Source organism: Ammodytes marinus, assembly GCF_949987685.1.
Source record: "Ammodytes marinus genome assembly, chromosome: 3".
In the NCBI taxonomy this organism is placed as follows: domain Eukaryota; kingdom Metazoa; phylum Chordata; class Actinopteri; order Uranoscopiformes; family Ammodytidae; genus Ammodytes; species Ammodytes marinus.
In genome coordinates, this window is record NC_137232.1 from 3,058,363 (window position 1) to 3,083,638 (window position 25,276).

The following is a 25,276-nucleotide window of genomic DNA, read 5'->3' on the forward strand; positions in this document are numbered from 1 at the left end:
TCTTGAGATAGACAACACATGGTTTGTTGAACTATTCCAGTCAAAGATGATACAGTTGTGTGTGGTGGTGCGGACTGATTCAACAGAAAGCATTACAATCACATGGAAGAAAGAGTGAAGTGATCCAAAGCAGTGACTGATACAAAACATACAACGCTACGGAATGCTCCGAAAAGTGGTGCAGCCGATTCCTCGAGTAGGGTCCAGCTGCAGCCCCGGAGACAAGTTACCCTGGCGTGACAACAACACCCAGGCGTGACGGAAGTAACTGTGGTGTGACGGACGTGATTTTTGACTATTTAGCTTCCATGACATGTCTGCTATGTCACTCATTTGCCCTAACCCTAACCACCCAGCTATGATGCCTGAACCTAATCCTCAAAACAATATAGGCCTAAATAACCGAAATTTAGTAGCCTATCGGTCTGCGGTCTTTTTTATTGTTTGACGTGACGTACTCAAGATGGCCGCCGCCGTGTTCCGTCAATGTTATATCTATATTCTAACCTCTCCCTGTCCCCTTGCCCTAACCCTAACCACCCAACTGTGATGCCTGAACCTAATCGCCAAAACAATATAAATAACACAAACTTAGTATCGGTCTGCGGTCTTGTTATTGTTTGACGTTGTTTACAACTTAGAAGTTTATGACGTTGCAAAAATAAAATGTACAGGTAACGTCCGTCACACCACAGTTACATCCGTCACGCCTGGGTGTTGTTGTCACGCCAGGGTGCTTGTCTCCGGGGCTGCAGCTGGATACTATTGGATTCCTCTTACAGCGCAGTCATCCTTTAACACTGAGTTTTTTTGTTATGAACAATAACAACTTCAGTTAAATTGTAATGACATGCCTCAAACTGATTCTAAAGTAACACATCCAATGCAACACAATAACAATCAGAAATTAACCAACTGAATTGTATTATTGCTAGGCATAGGTGCAAGATATCAAGGAAAAGTTTTAATTCAAAAAGTTAAACTATCATACATTCTAGATGAATTGCATATAAAGAACCAATTGTTAAAAACGAATCAACAATAAACATGTACTTTTCAGATGTTTGGAATTTCTGTATTATAAAGCCTTTTTTTGAACGGCCTTATATGCAAACATTTTGAGACGCTGGATTTTTTCATTCTTGAGCTGTACACCGTAACGATCAAAATGAAAGAAAAAAAAAAAGAAGACAACTGGAAATATTTCAAGTTATGTATAATGAGTCTACTAGAATATATGAAAGTTTCACCTTTGAATGAACTCCTCCGTGATATTAATTTTTTTTAGATGCATCTGTAATTATCCAAACGTATAGCAGCAACTTGGATTAAAAAATATTGATCCGTTAACGTCCGCTGCCGTTCGTCAAATATTGATCAGTGCATAAACAGGAAATTAAATTATTACAACTAGTGCAGTGCCCGTAGAAAGCCTGTATTAGCTTATTCATGGTTAAATGTAACCTGTCTATTAACACAGAAACAGATGTAGCCTACACATAGGCAGTGTCACACAAGCTGTGTCTGAAATCGCGCACTTACGTAAGTGCACTTACATTGAGTGCACTTTATTATCCCAACAGTACACTTACTTATAGACGCAGTGCTCTCATTTCTACACTGCACTGTCCAAACTGCCGTCGCGCACCTACCGGAAATGACATTGCATTTTGACGGTTCTTCTTCCGTGGTATTTTTTTCTGCTTGCGTTACCGATAGCCAAAACAGACACGTTAGTCGCGGAAAAACTAAAACAATATAAAATTTAACTTTTGTAGAGCGCGTCCGTCTCCACGGTTGCTTCAAGCTCCTCTATTTTGATTAGAATGTCCCGCCCCTCTCCGCTACGTAGGCAAGATGGCGGCCGTTGAGTGTGGAAAGTGTCCATCGCTCCACACTCAAGTTTTAGACCGTTTTGAGTGCACGACAGAGGAACTTACAGTGCACTTCATTTTGGCACACTCTCCGGTTTTGCGCAAAGTGCACTCAAAAAAGTAAGTGTAAGTACAGAAGTGCGCGATTTCAGACACAGCAATAGTCTTTGAAATGGCTGTCGCATCGCTGGTCAATGTTGCATTTGGTCTTTCTTTAATATTTTCTGCGCTATATAATCCTCTATTTCATTGGTAATTGCAGCTTGAAGGCAGCAGCATTTATTTTTGCTATCTGTGGAAAGGTTTCAGAACCTTTTGTTTGGAAAGTTGGGTGCATTGAATGAGGAAGAAACAACAGGCTGTGTCTGCTGTGTGTCCCGCTCGTCAATGCAAGTTTTGGTCGCAGCAGCCAATCAAATCAGAAGGAGGCGGGGTTTTTCTTAGGGATAGCTTCATGCCCGTCATCACTGTGGCCTTCAGTGTGCGGACGTATTCATCGCCAGCATGATATAAATATGATAAAATCTACATATTTGGTCCAAAAAAACTTCTAAATCAAAGATGCACACCTTTGTGCCGTGCGCAAGCCATATTTGGAAGCTCAGGCTGATCTGACTAACATTTTGAGATATATGCGAGCCACAGACAGACAGGCGTTTCTTGCTTTATAGATAGATAGATAGATAGATAGATAGATAGATAGATAGATAGATAGATAGATAGATAGATAGATAGATAGATAGATAGATAGATAGATAGATAGATAGATAGATAGATAGATAGATAGATAGATAGATAGATAATGAAGATCTATAACCTTTTAATACATGCTCAGTCAGAGCGTGATGCTTCTCTGTTCATTATCAGTTGTATATTGTGGTCTAAATCATCAGACCTAGTCTTGCAATTTGAAGACATCCCAAACTTTGGGCCTTGCCTGCATGCAGTACAATAGGCATAAGAATAGGTCCATTCATTGCCCACTGGTACACAGCAAGTCACCAGGAAAACCTGAGCAATGCGTGGGTGGTCGCCAAACCGTTTGGCTCAGAGCTCAACTCTACATTACCAGTTCTCATGAACAGCCATCTTTTTTCTTGGGGATTTGAATGCTCCAGCCCTAATGCCTTAAACTCACAGATATGTCATGATGTAACACAATGAAACACAGTAAAGAATTCCCACAAAATCGTGATGTGTCAGCTGTAAACCTCGTAGCCGCAGACAAACTACATTGTAGGCTCTGTTCTCACTCACATCAGTCAACACACTGTGACCCATCAATCAAAGAGTTTCTCAGTGAGAAGAAGCAGTGCAGCAGAGCCAGTAAAGTACACGGCCATCAGCCCCTCTGTTCTGAGAGCGTTGTTCAAAGTAGGGCAGGCTAGGCTCCCACATCAGTCAGTCTGTGAGCAGAGAAACTTGGTAAACATGGGCCGTGCTCTGCTGGCCGGGCCCAGTGGTCACACAGCTGCTTGGCTGAATGGAATACCTGTGACGCGGCAGTGGATGTTCTGTTAAGACCAGGAAATGAGAGAAGAAGTGAGCTGGAGTCCAACTGACTCAGCTGTGGTAGCCCAGCCAGCACTGGGTAAGACTTTGAAGTCAACTGGACCCCGCGAGAGAGACACACACGCGCGCACACACACACACACACACACCACCTGCACACAGCAGATGTCATCCTTGCTACCAAGAAGACACTGGTAGTCTGCCCCTCACTGGCTGCTGGAAACTCACTTTAAAAAGGAGCTGTAAGCGGAATGGCTCTTTTAGCTAACTTCCTGTCAGTTACTGCAGTTAGCAGTCCCCTCGCTCGTCCCTACGTCACCACATTAATGCATTGCGGTCTTCAAGCAGCAAGTTATCTAGCATCATCTTGGATCCATAAGAGTGATAAAACCGGATAAAACATGATAAAAACCATCAAAACGATTTTTACCTGCTCCGCCATTGTAGGCGCATACACATTCAACCATCTGTTGCTCTGGCGTGCACCGGCAGTGAGACCATGGAGTGTATATAATATGAGTGAGACGAGTGACGGTTTGTAGCGTTCTCTCTCCTGATTGGATAAAAAAATCGGGATAGTAAAACATTTTAATTGGGCTATTACTGCAAATCAGAATGACTTGGTGACCTGTGATATTACGTCCGCACTCTGTTGAAGTGATTGCTGTAGGAATATGGAGTAATATAACACATATTAGCACAAATAAACCGCTCACTTCACCTTTAAGGTCTGCCTGCTAGTATTTTTTTTAAATAAATCATAATTGTAAGTCCGCACCTTGCCTTCTGTTATAACCTTCCAATGCCTACCAAAATAATTGTGGAAAGTTAAGTTGATGTAAATTGAGATTTTTGGTTCAGAGAATTGAAAAAACTAATGTTGAGATAATGGCTGTTAAAGATGGCTGTAGGCCTATAAGAGAAAAACAATGTTTTGGCCTGCAATGTCTAGCCTTAAACCACAGAACAGAACCCTGACAAATGAGCCACATATTTCCTATATTTTCTTGCCAATCTGACATTTAAAACAAGCAGTGGAAGGGAATATGTCACTCAGCAGCCTCGGGCATAGCAATGGTAAACAACAACTGTCTGAAAACGGTGTTTGATCAAATATGTATGCACCTCATTAACACAAACTATGTTGGTGATACAACAGCCAAGACAGTGACTATACGTCCTCTATGTGAGGAACTGTAATATATGGTGTATGTCGGATGCTTTGCAAAAGCCGAACGAATGTGATTAACTGAGGCAGGATCTTTTTTTCCAACAAACCCGTGCTGCACTCACTCACAGGCCAAAACACTTACCCTCAACACATTCCATTAGCTATTATTGTTAAATCCTACCTAACCTCAAACCAGACTATTGAAAATTACTGCAATTAAATTGTGTCATCAGCAAAGGAGCATAGGCTATAGTCCATATGAAGGGTTCGTCAGTGTTGTAGCCGTCTGGTTCACTCGGCATGTAGGTTAGGCTATCTAAAAACCACTGAGGTAGCAAATGTAGGCTACTACATCTAATCTAAACTTATGTCGTTCAAAGTGCCCTCCACCGCGCCCAGAACTGTAGCCTATATTTCTGATAGACCGGAGCAGCGAGAATAGTGCCCAAATTGAATGTAAAAAGGTCGGCTAGGCAACAGTATGGTGGCCCTCTGGTACGTTGAGTGGAAGAGTTGCCTGTCTTAAAGAATATTAAAATATCGTATGTGTTCTGCAAGGTGTGTAACCTGACTACATTTGTCGAGAATCAAGGAAGGCAAGATGTTGTGATACAACCCGCGCGACGTTCCCCTGCGGGTGGCATGTAACGGCTCTATCTGTCAATATAATACAGGCTACAGGCTCAGTGTATACTTAGCATGGGCTTCATTAGAATGTGCTTATATCAGCCCACATACATGTTCAGTGTAGATAACTAACATGCCAATCACGATGTATATTATGTAACCCACATTTAAGAGAAGGAGTAGCGTAGCTGTTCACGGCAAATAAAAGTGTTACCGTTATTAAAAAACCCCTCCTGCTAAAATGTGCAATTGATTGTCGCAGCTCACGGAATAAAATGAAAGAGAGAGAGAGAGAGAGAAAGAAAGAAAGAAAGAAAGAGAGAGAGAGAGACGTAGGCTACCACCAACACAGCGCCAAAAGAAAAAACCTACCTAATGCTGCGGATACGGCGCAGGAGACTCAGGTTTTTTTCAGTCAAAAAAGCTCCACGGAATCCAGCGGCAATGTCCAGACAGTCCTGCCGGTCCCTGGGATCACTTTACGGGCATATTTTCTTTACATAGACCGTGCACGTCGCATGGTCGCTGCGCTGGTAGACTGGATTTGATATCAACCACCAATACCAGACTGCTGCTACAACTGAACTCCTCTACCAGTGTTGAAAGACCAGCTGTGATTGGTCGATAATTCAGATAGAGGTTGTGTGACAGAGCTGCTGATTGGTCCATACGGCGGAGGGCAGAACTAAATAAGATTTAAAAGCACAGTGTACCCCCAAATACTTATATTTCGGGTTCAGCCAGAAAGCGATCAATTACACTTCTAAAGATATTGATTGATAAAACTAACAAATACATCAGTAATTATCTAAATGCCAACTGTCCACTCAAAGTCCCTTCATCCTTTCTGACACCAGCAAAAAAAAAAAATAATAATCCAGAAAAATGACTAGTGCCTGAGAATATAATTGCTTGTTTTTACCTTCATCAACATTAACAACTAGGAGGTGAATGTGGCCTCGTTTGCTCCCTGATGTGATTCCTTTGTTCAAGAAACATTTCGGACACCAAAATGTGTTGCCAAAGCATATAGGCCTAGGGCCTAAAATAAATTGTTATATGGATAGAAAAAGAAAGCAATGTAATAATAATACAAACTGATTCAATAAAAAAATATTCATTATATAACTTCCACTAGCCTGATGTCATCTTAACATCCAGTCTGATAGTTAACAATATGAACTATTCTGAACACAGATAGGATGAGTTGAATGGAGCTGAATGGTGAAATAAAAATGACTTGTTATTTGTTATCCGTTATTTGTTATCATTGTCATCCGCTTAGGAAAAGTTCAGTCCTTTTTTGTCTTCCACCTCCCACCTCGGACACAGCCGTGTCCATCCCCGCGTTCCGAATCGGATACTCTTTCTTTTTTTTTCTTTTTTTATTTATTTATTTATTATTCTTTCGGACAATTCCACACAATACACAATTTTCTCTTGCAAATATTCATACATCATACTTTGTGTTGTCCGAAGGGAGACGGAAGAAGCCAAAGGCTTATCAGGTCCCGCCCCCATTTTTCTATTCTACATACTACATCTGACCATTAAAATAATCTTGTTGGGGGGCGCCTTTAGCTCAGTTGATAAAGCGTCCCCCTCCCGGGCCGGGCCCAGCAGCAGACCCGGGTTCGATTCCCACCCACGGTTGTTCTCTGCATGTCACTCCCCTCTCTGCCCCATTTCACCTCTGTCTCTCTGCACTATCAATAAAGCATAGAAATGCCCCAAAAAATATCTTAAAAAAAAAAATTATAATCTAGTTGGGAAATACTATTAGGCTACTTATTTATTTCATCATAACATTGCGCCTTGATCTTTCCTCTTGCTTTTATATCCGTCGCGTCCCTGTTTGTTTTCATATGTCGGCTACGTTGATGTGACGTCACTTCAGGTGCGTACGGGATTATGGGTCAGAATCGCCCAAATAGGATGCTGTTTTTTTTATATAATCCCTGCGTTCCGAATCGCATATTTTCTACTATATAGTATGTTGAAAAAAGATTAGGATGTCCCGATTCTTGTGGCCAGATTTAGGATGGTTAGAAGTACGGATGGCCAAGATTGTTAGTGTTGAAAACAGCATCCTATTTGGGCGATTCTGACCCACAATCCGGTGCGCACGTGAAGTGACGTCACATCGACGAAGCCTCTATATGAAAACAAACAGGGATGCGACGGATATAAAATCAAGAGGCAAGATCAAGGCGCAATGTTATGATGAAATAAAAGAGTAAAAGTATGTCCCAATAGTATGCCTACTGCATCCTAATTAGATTCTTTTTATCGTTGGATGTAGTATGTAGAATAGAAAAAAGAAAGAGTATGCGATTCGGAACGCAGGGACTATCTATGTTTTCAACACTAAAAATCTCGGCCGGATGTAGTAGACATCTTTCTAACCATCCTAAATCTGGCCACAAGAATCGGGACATCCTAAATCTTTTTTCTACGATACTAAATACTAGAAAGTATGCGATTCGGAACGCAGGGTATTTCTTCAGAAGTGAAATGCGTCTTTTTAGGCGCATGCGCTGCTCTCAACACCTCAGCAAACTGATTTCCTTTAGAGAAATGAGGGCATTTTTGTAGGCTGTTTGCAGAAAATGGACAGGCGCCCGTCAGTTTAGGATGGTTCTGATTTACTAACATACACACGGGGGTAGGAACAAAATCGGCTGCTATGCACGTGTTGTAAATCCGACGGTGATATTGCGTACTTGATTTATTTATTTTTTCGTCATATAAGAACATTTCGACACACTTAAGCCCCTATCTCACTGTGCTGCGACAGTGTGCGACAAGTTGGAGACACAAAATTGCGAGAAAATATGCGAATTAGCGACAATTTTACCTTGCAGTCTCACTGAGTTGGTTCCTCACGACACGTTTGCTAATGTCCTGGCCAACACTTGCCGGGAGCTCGCATTTATGTCTGGCGAACGTCTGGCGAGCGTCGCACGAACGGAATGTCAGTCTAATTTTTGTCTCAAATCAGTCACAATTTAGTTTCATATATCGCCAAACCCTCGCAAAGTTGTCTCACATTTTTCGCACTTTCTGACTCGCGGAAACTACATTGAGAAGGGTTTGCAACGCGTTTGAGACACATGCGACCACTCTGAGACTATTTTGAGACTAGATTTGTCGCACACTTTTTTTGAACATGTTCAAAATTCAAGCGACAGGACTGCGCGGTTCTGCGATTCATGCGAGGAAATTGAGACCGCCGCGAACGTTTGGAGACAGTTTAGAGACTCCCTCGCGAATGCAGTCTCCAACTTGTCGCAAACAGTCGCAGCCCAGTGAGATAGGGGCTTTATTAGTACATTTGGGCCATTATCTTTACCTGAAGCTCAGAGGGATCAGGGATCAAGCCTCTCATCGAGATAAGGATGGTTTTTTATGTCGCAGGAAAAACATTCTCATGTTAGTGAAAGCTTTGAAGACAGTGACAGAGAGAGGACGGGCAGTGATCAATGAGCCTATTATTGCAGACGCTCTGGTTTCAGTCACAGTGAAACGTTCAGCAGAGACCAGCACTCAGCATCTCCAGCAGGGTTCAAAAGTGCATGTTAACTGATATGAGCGCCAGACGAAGAGAACAGAGGACAAATATTAGGGTTTGGACAATGACACTGATGCTTACATTAGGAAATATAATATTCCGCATACTTGAACAAGTTTGTTGTTCCCCCCAAAAATGATAAGCAGGTGTTCCTCCAAATGAATTCTCTCACTAGCATTTTGGTCTTTATGGGAAACTACATTGCAAACTGTCGGATTTACAAATAGTTATGTAAGTGAGATATATATATATATATATATATATATATATATATATATATATATATATATATATATATATATATATATATATATATATATATATATATATATAAAAATTCAAAGCATTATTGACCAAGGGAAATTCTGCAATACATCAAAGACGGAACTCGCAGCTGTGGTCAGGCTCCTCTTTGATATCAGATGACTGATATTCATCTAAATATTTAAACATATATTGATCCATCCCGACCAAATATCTGGACAGTCAATGGACAGCTGACACCTTTTTGGCCACTATATGGGTGTGCTGGGTGTCATGCAGTGTTGATTGCAACATTAGAGTAGGTTGAAGTTATGATATGGTTTGGCAAACACAACATTTCCCACAAGGCTCATTTACAGCAGAGCAGAACCAATGCACAGTGTGGAAATGAATGCTGACATGCAGGCCTTTGAGACGTGGCCTGATCAACAGACCATTACACCATCGTGGATTTCTTCTAAAGATATTTTTTGGCACTTTTATGCTTTTTATTGATAGTGTAGAGACAGAGTTGAAAATGGGGCAGAGAGGGGAGTGACATGCAGAGAACGACCGCGGGCTGGAATCGAACCCAGGTCCGCTGCTGGCCGAGGCCCATGGGGGGGACGCCCTACCAACTGAGCTAAGGGCGCCCCCTTACCATCGTGGATTTCTGCGACTCAATATGTGACAATCAAGGTGTTATAACTCACCGTCATCCAATGAAGGGCTAATGGAGGCAGAAGAGGGCAAAAAATAGCTGCTGCTGCTGCCATAATGCACTCCCTATAGACTTTGACTCAAGGGTCTGCTGGAGTGCGAGAACGGATGGGAGTCGTGAGGAAATGTTGGGTATCCAACAATGCCCATCTCCTCTGGGAGGAGAGGTGTTGAGGGAAGAAGTCACTTATAGACCAGAAAAATGAAACACATAGTAGACACAGTAGACAGATAGTTTGTAGTTTGGCCTACAGGTTAAAGTTCACTGTACAATGAGGACACATTGGAAGATAAGATATTGGTAAAAACAGATATAGTCAGATTAGTAGATCAGATACACTTCTGTGCGTACTGAAAAAGTTCTGGATGGGTAGCTTTATAAAACAAAAGTTTGCTCAAACAAAAATTAGCTTGTGGTGTAGTGGTTAGAGCATCCCCCCAGGCTCAGTCCTCCTGCAGCAGACCCATTTCTAATCCAAACCTTGGTCGGTTCTCTGCATGTCCTCCCCTCTTTGCTCCATTTCAACTCTGTCCCTCCACATCTGTCAAATAAAAGCGTAATAAAGAAAATACAAAATAATAATATGACCATGGTGAAGCTAAATTAACTTGGTTTTAGTACCATTCCAGAAACACAGGATGTTCCAGTCTGCCTGCCGTAAATCGTTTCAGTCTAAGCTCGTAGGAGGTTTCGGTAAGAGTTAAGTCAAATCAGTTACATGCCATTGATCTCTGTCCATAAGTTACAGTGAAAATGTATGAGATATGTTGACCCTGCCATAGCAGATAAATGGAAGCAGGAGGAAGCTGCTGTATCCTACCACCTTCAAATATGAATTTGTGCAGAACTTTTCATTAACCTTTGTAAAGCTGAGGGTGGTGCAACAGCTTTTAATTTACACCCTTCAAGAAGGACACAGTAGTTTTCTGACACGGTAGCACCAAAATTCATCAAAGCTTTCTCAGCCTCAGAGTAGGATCAGGCTGTGTATTCTACAAAGAATGTGGCGTGGAATAGCAGAGTCATTTAATGTGTCACGCTTTTCAGTTTTGCAGTCCACATAACCTAATGAAGAGCATGTCCCACTGCACGTCTCTCAGTGTCAGACAGATGTGCCTCTTCTCTGTGGCTGCAGCAGGAGTTAATTTTTTTTACTATTCCCGACATGATTTACGAAGCTGATCAAAGATAAAAGCCCTAAAAACCACCAGATATTCCTTATATATATATTTTTTTTTAATCAATTGCACCACGGTTACAATTACATAACAACGCCCAGACAAGATGGTTGGACAAACTTAGACATGTAAGTGCAATTTCTCAATAATTAAACAAATCACTGTCCAAACCAAAGTGCTTTGCCCACTTTAACACTGAAGTAACACAATTTTAACCTTATGATGTGCATTCATCAATTCAGTATTGTGTTTCGCCAAAGTGGCACATTCAAAGTATGTTTTATTTCCATCTGGAACAGATCGCAATGTTATTTACTTCAGATGGCAAGCTCATAATTTTTCTACTATCTGTCTGGAGATATTTGTCAAACAAAAAAATAATATTAATAACACATGGGGTTGAGATCATTTGATCATTTGGTCTTTGGTCATTTTCCGAGACGCCATTAGAGTGTGACTGGTTTTTCATCTCATACTCACTTTTTATGCTTCCACTACCTCTGAATGGGAATTCCTCCGCTCAAATGTGTGGATAATCTCCCCACGGTCACTTCGGCCACTGGCTGAAGCCAGTTTGAGAAACTCCTCAGCAAGGAACTCCGGAGTGTCCTGCCATCGCAAGCGGAGACTGAGTCCATCACCAATCACCGGCCCTGTCCCTGGGCCGTGGCGGTAAGTCTCCCTCTGCCTTCGGTTGCTGTTTTGCTACTTTGCTGCTGTTCTTCTGTTTCGCCTTTACACCGCTGTGGGCTTCTGGATGAAGCCTTGGCGAGTAAGTGTCCAGACCGGCACCTTTTTCTCCTCCGCTGCCTCCCCCGGCACGTTAGCTCCCTGTCTTTCTCTTTTGGTTGTCCGCTGGCTGCTGTTCTCCTCCCTCTGTTTCAGTGCTCCCGCTCGCTGTCCGAGTATGCCTCCACTCGCCCCGGTGGATCTCGAGCTGTCCTGTCTGAAGTCTGAGCTCCGCTCCATTGCGACCCTCCTGGATGATGTCCTCCAGCGTCAATCCTCGCTCCTCGCCCGGGTGGAAGCGCTTCAGCAGGATGATCCAAGCTCGGCCAATGCTGTCCACCGCACATCGGATATCCCTCTTCCCCCCTGGACAAGCGTTGCTAAGAAGGGGAGGCGGGTCTCTCTCCCCTTGTTTTCCCCTGGCATGGATGAATGTGATGACGATCCCATCCCGTTGTCAAACTTCTTCACTCCCCTGGAGAAGTTAGCTGAGCTACCGGCTACTTCCTCAAGCACCGCTTCGGAGCAGCCAATCCCTCCAAACTCCCGACGCAGAAAGCGTTGCACCCCTCCATCCAGCCCGCTGATGTCCCAGGACAAACGTCGGAGGTGCTCATCCCCTTCATCTGCATCCTTCTCAGAAAACTGGCCTCCCCTCCCAGACCCTCAGCGACCTTTCCCGCTAGGTGCGCTCCCCCCGACGCTCAATGATGACGTCATCTGCACAGGTGACGTTAATCCCTCTTCTACTGCTCTGCATAACTCTGGCCCCTCCCATCTCTCCCTGCATTCTAAACTGTCATTCTATGACAATGGCTGTAAGAATCAGCCTCCTGAAATTCTCATATTTGGTGACTCTATCATCAGAAATGTACATCTCCCTGGCGCCATCACCTACTGTCTCTCCGGTGGGATCACTACTGACTTTATAGAGTTAATACCTGTCTTCATTGATCTCTATCCGTCTGTTCACACTGTTCTGTTGCACACGGGCACAAATGACGTCATGGCCAGGCGCTCCCTCAAACTCTACCATGATCTTGAGTCATTGATTCTCACTGTTGAAAGCCTTGGTAAAAGATGTGTTCTCTCTGGCCCTATTCCTACCCTTTTCAAGAGCTCAGAGCGCTTTAGCCGTCTTTTTGGTTTGCACACATGGATGCAAAATTTCACCACTGCAACAGGCCATGGTTTTATTAGCAATTTCGACTATTTTTGGACTGAGCGTGACCTCTTTAAAGCTGATGGTCTGCATTTGAACAGGAAGGGGTCCGAAAGATTAACAAAGAATTTCATTAACTTCATTGCGTTTAGCCTGAAATGATGTTTTCCCCAGCATGACCCTGCCCTGCTCATGTTGTCTTCCTGTCACAACACTGTCTCTGACAGTGCGGGTCCTGCTGTCATCTCTAGTATGGGCGCTGTCCCTGCATTCAGCCCCCTTACTCCACCTTGTTCTTCTGTGGCTGTAATACCTATAGCTCATCCCCTGACCCATTTCCCTATGTTAATTTCTGCCCCTATTCGCTTTCATATTCCTATTAGAGTTACTGATAGGGGTGATACAAAACGTTCTCTCTGCCCTCATAGCATCAACCCTGATCCTACAAAAGTTACTCGCTCCAGCCCTCATAGAAGGATGAGTTCTAATCTAATTAACATTAAAACAGTTCCTGTCCCTCTCGCTCCTCTCCCTGTTGACCTTAGGTGTGCTTTACTTAACATAAGGTCACTATCTAGCAAGACATTTTATATTAATGACTTTATTTCTCATTATGGTTTGCATTTCTTTTTCCTCACTGAGTGTTGGCTTTCCTCCACAGCTAGTACTGTTCTTATTGAGGCATCTCCCCCTGACTACAGCTTCTTATTCTCTGCCAGGCAAGACAGATCGGGTGGGGGACTTGCAGTTATTTTTTCTAATCAATTTTCCTGTACAGCACGCTCACTTGGTAACTTCACATCTTTTGAGTATCTGGCCATGCTCGTTGGAAGTCACCAACGTATCCTGGCGTTACTCATTTATAGACCACCCAGGTATAACCCCATCTTTTTGACCGAGTTCTCAGAATTTTTATCTTTCACTTTGATTAAATATGACAAAATAGTTCTGCTCGGTGACTTGAATTTCCATGTTAATAATGTTCTGGATACCAAAGCAACCGAATTTCTGGATTTTCTTTCTGGTCTCGGTTTCATCCAACATGTCACCGGCCCCACTCATAATCATGGTAATACCTTGGATTTAATATTTACAAAGGATATTACTACTGATCTCCCTTCTATCCTTCAGGTCCCAGTCTCAGACCACTCCTGCATCTTTTTTAACCTCCCCTCGCTTTCACTGACCACTCGCTCTGAACTCAACCCTCACTCTTTTCGTGTCATTAACAACAATGTTAAGTCCCTCTTTGCTGATCTTCTCCCAGATAAACTTGAGTCTTTCCCCAACACAGCCTTGTCTGTTAATGTCCTTACAGATAGCCTTAACACTACACTGTCCGAAGCACTTGATACACTGGCTCCTCTTAGAACTAGTAGAGGCACTCGGTCCAAATCTGTCCCTTGGTTCTCTGACCACACTCGTGCATTAAAACGGGCCTGCCGCAGACTCGAAGACAGATGGCGCACCAGTAAATCTGACTCCTCCCGCCTTGCTTGGACACTTAGTTTCAAACGCTATAAACGTGCACTTTCTGCTGCTAGGTCTTCTTATTTCTCCAATTTGATTGAAACCAATCAGAACAATCATCGGGTCCTGTTTAGTACTGTGGCCAGACTTACACAGTCCTCACCTTCTCTGAATCCTGCTATTTCACCCAATGATTTTCTAGAGTATTTTACTGATAAAATCTCCTTAATCAGGAGCAATATCACTAGGCAGCAGTCCCCTAGTACTTTGAGCGACCAGTGCCAGGCAACCACAAGTACACTCTCACAGTTTGAACCTATCTCGGCAGAAGCCTTGGCCTCATTGGTTGTTGCTTCTAAGCCTACAACCTGTTCACTGGATCCTATCCCTTCTGACCTCTGTAAGGAACTCTTCCCCTGTCTTAGTGGCCCTCTACTCTCCATCCTGAACACTTCCTTCACTGAAGGGTGTGTCCCTCTATCCTATAAATCTGCTATCATTAAACCACTCCTCAAGAAACCCAACAGCGATCCACTGGTTCTGGCTAACTATCGACCTGTCTCTACTCTCCCCTTTTTCTCTAAAATTCTTGAGAGAATTGTTGCCGATCAACTGACTGCCCACCTTTCTGCCAACAATCTCTTCGACAGCTTTCAATCTGGTTTCCGCTCCCGTCATTCTACTGAGACTGCCCTAACTAGAGTAGTTAATGACCTTCTCATTACCGCCGACTCTGGATCTGCTTCTCTTCTACTCCTTCTTGATTTAAGTTCGGCATTCGATACTGTAGATCACTGTATTCTTCTACATCGACTGGAGCATTGTGTGGGTGTTCACGGGTTGGCACTCTCATGGTTCCAGTCCTATTTATCTAACAGAACCCAATGTGTTAGTTTTAATGACTCTTTATCTGAATGTTCTGCGGTTGTCTCTGGTGTGCCCCAGGGGTCTGTCTTGGGCCCTCTGCTCTTTTGTATCTACATGCTTCCTCTGGGTAGGATCATTGCTGAATACGGCATCCAGTTCCATTTCTATGCCGATGACACACAACTTTACATTCCACTGCAGCCAAATGACTCCTCTCAAATTCAAAATCTTGAATCATGTGTAGTCCGAATCAAGAGCTGGATGAGTCACAACTTTCTTATGATTAATACCGCTAAGACTGATCTCCTGGTGATCAAGCCCAATAATTATAAATACTTATCTGAAGGTCTTCGTATGAACATTGATGGTTGTTTTATTTCTGAGAGTCCTCTGATCAAAAACCTTGGTGTTACCTTTGACCCAACATTGACTTTCCAGTCTCACATAAAAGAAATCACTAAGACAGCTTATTTTCACCTTCGGAATATTTCTAAAATCCGCCCTTCTCTGTCCTTGCGTAGCGCTGAGGTGGTTCTCCATGCCCTTGTGTCCTCTCGACTGGATTACTGTAACGTTCTCTTTTCTGGCCTCCCCTTTTCCACCACCAGGAGCCTTCAAATTGTCCAGAATTCAGCTGCTAGACTTTTAACTAAAACAAGTAAATTTGATCATATAACTCCTGTTTTAGCTTCATTACACTGGCTGCCCATTCAGGCAAGAGCGGATTTTAAAGTTCTTCTTTTAACTTTTAAAGCCGTGAATGGTCTTGCGCCACTTTATCTTTCCAATTTACTCACTCCCTACACTCCGTCCCGTCCTCTTCGCTCCCTTGGCTCAAACCTCCTAGTCATTCCACCCATCAATAAAAAATCAGCTGGTGGGAGGGCTTTCTCTTACCGCGCTCCTCTTTTATGGAATGCCCTCCCACTTGACATCAGAAGTACCTCCTCCATCTCACTTTTTAAATCACGTCTTAAAACACACCTTTTTACCCTATACTTTGATTAAACTATCTTTTAGCATTTCCCCTGGTCTTTACTATTGTTTTATATTTTTATTTTTTATTGGTTTTTATTTTCTTAACTGTTTTATCCTTTCTCTGGTGTTTTAACTGATGTTTTGTAAATGCATTTTAACTGTTTTTTTTTTTTTTTTTTTTTTTTTTTTTTTTTTTTTTTTTTTTTTTTTTTTTTTTTTTGGTGATTTTGATTGTTTTAACTGCACTTGTTTTTATTGGAAAGTGTATTGGGACCGTGTACCATGGTGATTTTGCACTTTAAATAATAAATTGATTGATTGAAATTGATTTGTCACCTCTTTTTTTTGCATAGACATAAGGAAATTACACTCCAATGACTTACAATAACATTAGTCAGTGGATGTCTGGGGCCTGTTGCATAAAACTAAGATAAGGGATTAACCTAGGATATTTCAGTTATCCTGGCTTGCGTTAGCCATGATCTGGTTGCATAAAAGCGGAGAGACATAAGTTACCATGGAGATTTATCCTTTACGTTTAGCCTGACTCGGGACCAGGCTAAACGTGAAGGATAAACTTATTCTGTTACCTGACTGGTTCAGTCAGCTGTCACTCCGATCTGAAATCAAGGTGTTTAACAGTTATTCCATGATCTTCTGTGTACTGCTTTATTTTCATTAGCCTGTTTTAAAGTACCACATACAGTGTCATTTAGTTAAATAGTTCTTATTTTTTTAATTTAACCTGAACCATTTATAATTAACTTAATTATAATTAGATTACGATTAAATTATATAAATTATAATAATTTATGTGAAAGTCTGTTCATATTGCAGGCTATAGGCTACTTATACAATTGATTATTGATGGCAGATGACGTTGCAAACGTGGGTCAAATAAATCCACTTTGTAGGCTACTTATAACCATATACAGGTGCGTCTAAAACAAAATTGAATATCAATGAAAAGTTCCTTTTTTCTGTAATTTAATTTAAAAAGTGAAACTTAAATATATTCTAGATTCATTACACATGAAGTGAAATGTATCTAGAAAAAACATACTTTCCAGAAGGTCGACATTTGAGTATTATAAATCCTTTTTTGATAGGTTTTATGTAATATTATAATATTTTGAGATAAAGGATTTTTTATTCCATGATCAATCAATCACCCCAAAAAAAGACCTTACATATTTCACTTTGAGTAATGAATCTAGGAAAGTTTCACTTTTTGAATGGACTTTCCATGATATTCTATTTTTTAGATGCACCTGCAGACTGCTCACTGCCAACTATTTTAGCATTAATCAATACAAGGGCATCAAGATCATTTGGCAGAGAATACAGTTGCTCTATGAAATGAACAGCCCCCTCACTTACGGGTTAAACTAGCAAGGCATTGTGGGAAAAGGGGCCGTCTTTTCCCTTTTTACATCAGTAAATCTGTGTTCGATCTCTGGGTCTACTTCTGAAAGCTGTGGGCTGGCACTTAACAGAATTACTTACACCTGGCTTGACAAAGCAGCCCCTTTACATCCTGGATTGGCGTTTATGCAACTGACTAATCCAAATTGCCCAGGCTAGGTTTTGTCAAGGCTGGCTTTATCAATCATCTGGATATCTTAATTCCACTTTTATGCAACAGGCCCCTGGTCTGGCCAACCGGATATCGACAACTAGTATAGCGCTCCCGCTAGATAACAGCATCAAACTACTCACCTTCCTCTTCCCCGCTGTAGCATACCGATTTTGCTCTGCTCAGAACGAGAGACAACAGAAAGTGCGCGCTTGTGTTTGATACGGTTTGATACTATCCAGCTCATAATGTAACTGCACACAAATGTGTGTGCGCATTCGGCGTGAGTCATTAACGGTGTTGGTCGGCATCTTTTATAATAGGTCCATGGTCGGCATCAAATGTCACTATTTTGAAAGGAAGCGTTGCTGCTTCCTGGGCTTGGCGTCGCTCAAGACGATTGTGATTGGTTTAAAGAAATGAAAACAGGCCAGCCCAGTTTCCCCCCTGTACTGAAAACGATATAGCTTGGTTCCAGACCATACTACTAGCTGTAGTTTGGTCTGGCTGTGCAAGACTAGTTAATGTCTGTTAGGCACAGAGTAATTCTTCACAAGGGATACATAATTCCACTGCTCAAATGCCCGGCTCAAATGCAAGCGATAAGCGGACCTCTGGGAAGATTTCATCATGCAACAGCTGGAAGGACTTGGAAGACTATATGTGCAAGCACTACATGTACAACAAATGCAGGAACATTAAAGTTCATGCAAAACAAAATATATATTAACTAGGACTGTCAAATTAACGCGTTAATTTCGATTAATTAATCACAGAAAAATTAACGCGATTAAAAAAATTAACGCAGATTAATCGCACTTCTATATTGCCCTTTGACCCGGTGCAAAAGAGGTGAGCCGATAGCGGAGCTGCACCTGTAGCTTGCTGAAAACGGTCCGCACGGGATTAAAGAGTAAAGAGACGGGGGGAGGGAGAGAGAGAGAGAGAGAGAGAGAGACGAACGGTAGCCTACAGTTGCTTTTAAACAGGCATAAAAGTGTCATATAAGTATGCAATTAATTTAGATTAATTAATCAGAGCCTGTAATTAATTAGATACATTTTTTTAATCGCTTGACAGCCCTAATAATAACCATATGGAATCTGTATCCATCCAGTGATTTGGACTTCATTACCACTCGTCGATCTAAGCTAGCCTATCTCGGCGAGTGGTAATGAAGAGACTCCCCTGGCCCCTCAGAAGCCTTTTTATTGGCATTTTAACCATATGTCAAAAAGGATGATGATGTGTTTTCCACAGTTTTTGAGTTAAAGGGAGCAGCTAACATATGGTGTCAGGCCACTAGCGTGTTCAGATGAGCAGAAAAAGTATTTTTTAAGATTTACAGCCCCAGTCCTATTTGAATTGTAGATTTATAACCTTGAATAAAAAGGTATATAGACATTGCCTTTCTTTACTAAATAGACTAGAAAATAAATTTTTGACAGTCTAGTTAACTATTAATCGACTAAGGTTTCATTTGTGCTTGTAGGCCATATACTGATGGGTATATACAATATTTTATAAACTTCATGGGTTTCATGTGCAAAAATCTTAATTGGTAAAGTAACTATTAACTTAAGTTATCAGATAATTGTAGTGAGTGGAGTATTAAGTAGAACATTTCCCACTGAATTGTAGTAGAGTATAAGTAGAAAATACTCATGTAACTTAAGTACAGCACTAGACCCATGGACAAATCCTTTGATCCTTGAATTCCTGTGGGATCAGACTGTTGCTCTTTTGCGCCCTGCACATACCCAGCCTGACCAGATCTCGTGATCAACTAGAAGTGTAAGTCAGATGCCTAAAAAAGCACCAGTGAGCCGCAGCACTGTACCCTGTAGCAGACAGGGATCTGTATTTCCTCCTATACACAGAGAAATGTTGCTATGTACCGGCGTTGCTACATTGGCTAGCAAGTCAATGATTAGCAGAACATGGTCCGTTGCCATGTGCTGAAAACACAAGTTGCTTTCCTGGCCAAATTTCCAGCTTGGGAAGCCAGAACATTTACTGGGGTAGGCACTTTTCTGGAAACCTCAGCCTTCAGCTGTTGTGGCCATGGATGGGAAAAAAAGCAGAGCAGTGCCATGACTCCCAAAGGCTAATTGGCATTTTAAAATGATTGGGTTCGGGGGAAATCCACAGACACACTAAAGATGCAACATCTGTTCTGTTCATCCAGACTCAAACTTGATTTGAGATAAGGGGGATTGTGTTCGCTACGTGCCAGTCTTTATCTAGGCTACTTCCTGTGTTGTCAAACATATCACACTTCTATGATGAATTCACTTCTCCTTGAATTGTGAGAGTTCCATATATACTTTTTGGCTGGCTGTGTTTTGATCTCACCCTTTAAAAGTGAGAAAATATGTACCGGTAATTGATTTAACGTGAATCAAATGACAACAGTGGAAAGAAAGAAAAGGCCATGCAGCACAGTCCGAGCTGTTTGACCAAATTTGCGTGTCTAAAGTTTTGTCCTAGATACCCCTAAGTCTAACAAGGTTTAAGTGGCATGCATTAAATTCAAAGACGGAAGCAGCCTCTGTCGCCAAGCTGTTTGCCTTTCAAGGGACGATAGAGAAAGACAAAGAGATTCATTCTGCACTACTTCCACTCTCTTCTGCTGGAAACAAAAAAAAAGTGCCCAAAGTTGCTCGATTTATTAAAGGTGAGACCCCGTTTCCATTTGTCTGTAACATGTGGTTTTTGTGATCGGATCACGTGAATACATCTCTAACTACAGGTGAAAACACTCTCAAGACGCATTGAGATCGGATCACAAAAACCACATTCGGAGGTGGTTTACGTTGCTTGTGTCCGATGTGTCCGCATTCATTTGATAGTGGAAACAGCAAAGTGACTTTTGTCCACATTAGGGATCTCCTACTCAACTGCCGCCACCTGCCTGAGCGGAAATACGTTGAAAATGCAACACTGGCGTTCATGCAGCTTTTATAGAAGTCTCATGAACGTTAGTTGCATCCGCCAGTAGGCTATTGCAAATGACAAGCTTTCTGTCCTCTGTTTTCATTTCACTGCGTAAATCTGAAAACATGGAAATCGCTGCAAGGCAGTAACTTCCTGTTCTTATCTGCTTAAAAATAAAAGTCAACTCGCGTTTGGCTAGTAACAGGCTTTTAATGTGAAGGCGCACAGGCAATATTCTGTTCGCATGTAAAGTAACTTAACTGCATATAAAGCCGCATACTGGTGGTGGTGACAAGAGTGTATCAGACGTTAGAAAAGCCACCCGGCAAACACACATCTTTCACCAGCCAAAGAGGCGTAATAACTTAACTCGCCTAAGAGTTTTTACTTTTATATACTATCTATGATATTTACCCGCATTTGGCGAGTGTTAATGTAGAGCCCTCTAAGCAAATGAGACAGTAGCCTATCTCGTCAACCTAGACTGGTAATTATCTTCGCATGTAATGCATTTTAATAGCAAATGCGATTAAAACTGTGGCACTGTATGATTACTTGTTTGAACCCCACCGGTTAAAAATTATGTACGTGTTGATTTAAATACAGCGCGGGTAAATGGAATCGGATCACAAGTAGATAAAGAAGTCACATTTGAAAATACAAGAGAGCTGTCCACTTGTAACCAGATTACCAAAATCAGATGTTAATCCCAGGTGGAAACAGGGTCTGAGACACTGCAGGCAAAAATAATTAGTTTGTTTCAACCACTACTCAATTTTGAGACTTTAGGCGATTTTTCTTTGATAACATGGCTTATTTTATACAAGTATAGGCTACTGTAAATAAAACTTCCAGAATGTACATTTCGGTGTTTATCTTTGTCAACCTTGTCTGTTTGCATCTACTTTACATATCTCTCCTATTCAACCATCTTAAATGGGCATTATTTCAACATTAGTTTTTTTTTTGGGCGGGGGGGAATTTACTTATAACCATTCTCCCTTTTGAGATGAGAAGCTGTGTCTTAAGTATGGAGCTAGGAGCATTATTTTAGCCTTGCTTTTTTTTTTTTTACATAATATGTAGTGATTATATATATTGTAGTGAGTATGAAGGTTCTTATTGAAGCCATTTCTTAGTGAACAACATTCTATCCATCGGCCTGGGACTTCTGTGTGACTGTAGAGCAGTTTGCTGATACAGTCGCTGAACCTCTGTGGTGAAAAAGCCTTTTTTTCCAGAGGATATTTGGACATATCCCAATAGGAAAATCAAACTGCATGTCACCCAATATGCCAGATTATCCTCTTTTATAATAATCCCAGCAATAAACTAAATTTATACAAATCTCTACTAAAGGGCTGAGACTGTAACTTCTAATTACACACACACACACACACACACACACACACACACACACACACACACACACACACACACACACACACACACACACACACACACACACACACTGTGAGTCTGGTCAGGTTTTATCCTACATCAGGGGGGTCTGTCTGTTGTTTGGGCAGATGGTGAGGTGGGTTGAGGGGGAGGGGTGTAGTGGCAGTTTGAGACCACAGTTCAGAGGTTAATTTGTAGATATATTTATATAATCTTTTATTTTCTGATTGGTGGAACATTTAGTACTTTTTTATCATGTTTGAGCAGGGTTTAATTCATGTGTGCTGTTTGATGTTGTAGTTTATGTTGTGATGATAATGTAATCATCTTGCTGCAAAATGAATCTACCCTTGGTTATAAATAAAGTTACCTTACCTTACCTTACCTTACTTTACAGTAAAATACATGCATCAGTGATTCATATTTATTTATTTATTATTATTCCGGACAATTACAATACACAATTTTCTCTTTGCATATCCATATTACTTTGTGTTATCGTCCGAAGGGTGGCAGGAGAAGCCAAAGGCTTATCAGGTCCCGCCCCCACTGCCATAAGATTCAGATACACAGCTACTGATACAGATAAAACATTTTAATTTTTCTTTTATTCCATATGGATTCAATATTATCCCTACACCAGCATCATCATTATTATCTTCAACCGCTTATCCGGAGCAGGGGATCCCAAATGCCACATTGACCAGCTCTGACTGGGATCCCCCAGTCAGAGCTGGTCAAGGCGTTCCACGGCCTCGTGGAGATATAATCTCTCCACATAGTCCTGGGTCTTCCCCGAGGCCTCCTTCCAGCTGGACACTCCTGAAACACATGCCTTGGGAGGCGCCCAGGGGGCATCCTTACCAGATGCCCGAACCACCTCAACTGCTACACCAGCATTATCCCAGTTATTAATTCCATTTACCTCATATATCACAGCAAAGTAATACAATTGACACAATTTCCAGAAACACTGAACACAAGTTTTTGGAAGTTTATAAATAAATGTGTGTTAAAATAAAGAAACGGATTCCAGTCTGGAGCCAGGCGGCCCGCCTGCGAGTGCCTGGTGGCCGGGTCTGCCATGGCACAGCCAGGTACAGCCCGAAAGAGTGAGGTGGCACCCCCCTCGTCTCCTATGGACCAACCATCCGCAGCGAGACCGGCTGGAGTCCAATGCGCTGCCACGCGGGTGGCACTGAAGGTCGGGGGCCTTGAAGAACTAGACCCTGGTTGCAGAGTCTGGCTTTGGGGGCGCGGATTGTCACCTTTCTGTGGGAGGAGTAGCCAGAACTTGTGTGGGAGGTCGAGTGCTACGATATAAATCTGGTGGGGCTCACCGCAATGCACAGTATTGGCTCTGTAACCATACTCCTGAATATGGGGTGGACTCTACAGTATACTTCTTTGGAGTTGCTCAAGGTGATAGGTGCCGGCCGGGTGTTGGGATGCTCACCGACTGAGCACCACTGCATTGGTGATAACCCCGGTTGACGAGAGGGTCACCTCCATATGCTTTTGGGTTGTTGGGGGGAAACTGTGACTGTTGTCTGTGCATATGCTCTGAACAGCAGCTCAGAGTAGTAGGTCTTCTTGGAGATCCTGAACAGCCCCCTACATGGGGCTCCTGTAGGGGACTCCATAAGGAGACATCAATGCACACTTGGACAATGATGGAGACACCACCACCAAGGCGACGAGTCCCGACGATCTACTATCTGATTGGCCCTTTGAAAAAAGCGGCGGTGACGTCCCCACCGCCTTTCTGAAAAGTTAAACTTTTTTCAACTTGCAAATCTCGAAGCGGCCACACAAAAAGACAAAAAACGCTCGAGAAAAACCGCTGGGCGCTGCGCCTTTTCTCAGAGCGGCCGCCTTTTCCCGAGGCGGCCGCTTCTCAATTGAAAAAAGGCGCTTGCAGTGGGAAAAAGGCGTTAGGTGGACACGGGCCCTTATGGGATAGGCAGACTCCAGTCTGCGCTGACGCTCCCCTCTTCATGGCGGAGATGAGGCGGGTGTTCGACCACGACGTTAGTGGCCACGAAGCAGCCAAACGCCTCCTTAGGTTACGTCAGGGCTCTGCGAGCGTTGCAGAATTTTCAATTAAATTCCGGACTTTAGCTACGCAATCAGGTTGGAACATGGAGGCTCTAGTGACCACTTTTAGTCATGCCTTGTCTGAGAAAGTTCAGGATGAGCTCGCTTCCCGTGAGGTTCCAGATTCACTTGAGGATTTAATCTCATTGGCTGTTAGAATTGACAACAGAATTCGTGAGCGCAATAGGGAGAGAAAACAAGACATCACAACAGCATTGCCGCCCAGCCCCAAACTATCGGGTGGGTCAGAGGGTGTGGCTCTCCACAAGGGATCTCCCACTGCGGGTAGAGTCTCGCCAATTGCCGCCACGTTTCGTTGGTCCCTTCAGGATCATTCGAAGGATAAACCCAGTCACTGTTCGCCTCTTGCTCCCTCGGTCCATGAGGATTCACCCCTTGTTTCATGTTTCCCGCCTCCAGCCAGTCTGTTCTGATCCACTAGCCCCTCCAGGGAGGCCTCCACCCGGGGTGGGTGGGGAGTCCTGTTGGAACGTCAGGTGCCGTTCCTTAGAGGTGTGGTCCTGTGAGGAAACGGAAGGTTCTCCGTGAGAATCGTGACTGATTCCCTCACTGCAATCTGGTGTGTGGCACTGATTGGCTGATTGGACCCAGGTGTGAGGAGATGATATATGCCCTGAGATCCCAGTGCTTTGTGCTGCTCATTATCTTGCCTTCTGAGGTTGTGAGAGGTTCTCTCTGAGTGTTCTCTTGGTTTTGTCTTTCTGAAGTAAACTGTTGAGTTCTTTGAGTGTGTTTTCAGCTGCTTGGCTGCAGTGGTTAAGTTGGTTGTTTTAAGTGTTATTTCTTTAAGGAAGCCTGTGTGGCCCTTTACTGTTCTGTTTTTGATTTCTCCCCTTCCCCGTCATCGCATTGCGATTTAGTGGTTATCCCCTCCGGGGATAACTTTTTGAAGCCCCTTGGTCCGCACCTGTGTCCCAAACTCCCCCCCGAATCCTTACACTATGTAGATGCAGAATGCAGACTGACCTGAGCATGGACGATCTTGACAAGATGGAAGATGCTATGAACCAAGCATCAGCGGAGCTGAGCGACCTCAGAATTAAAGCACTGGACACAGTTTACCCAAGAGGCTTTTCAGAACAACCAAGACAAGACTAAGTTTTACACCGGACTGCCACATTTCTTAGTTTTGATGCAAGTG

The 25,276-nt window shown here is 42.7% G+C and overlaps 1 protein-coding gene across 5 annotated transcripts in view; it reads right to left on the reverse strand.

Annotated features, from left to right (window-relative positions):
- The window catches only part of tpst1 (tyrosylprotein sulfotransferase 1), a 101,992-nt gene extending 89,691 nt beyond the window's left edge, over window positions 1-12,301 (reverse strand). For 4 of the 5 annotated variants that reach the window (XM_080052563.1, XM_080052562.1, XM_080052561.1 and 1 more), the window contains exon 1: window positions 5,557-5,756. The gene's annotated coding sequence lies outside the window, so the exon portion shown is untranslated. Of the gene's footprint in view, window positions 1-5,556; window positions 5,757-11,377 lie in introns of those variants that run through there. The other variant, XM_080052560.1, reaches the window with a different exon arrangement.
- Between the last annotated feature and the right edge of the window lie 12,975 nt (window positions 12,302-25,276).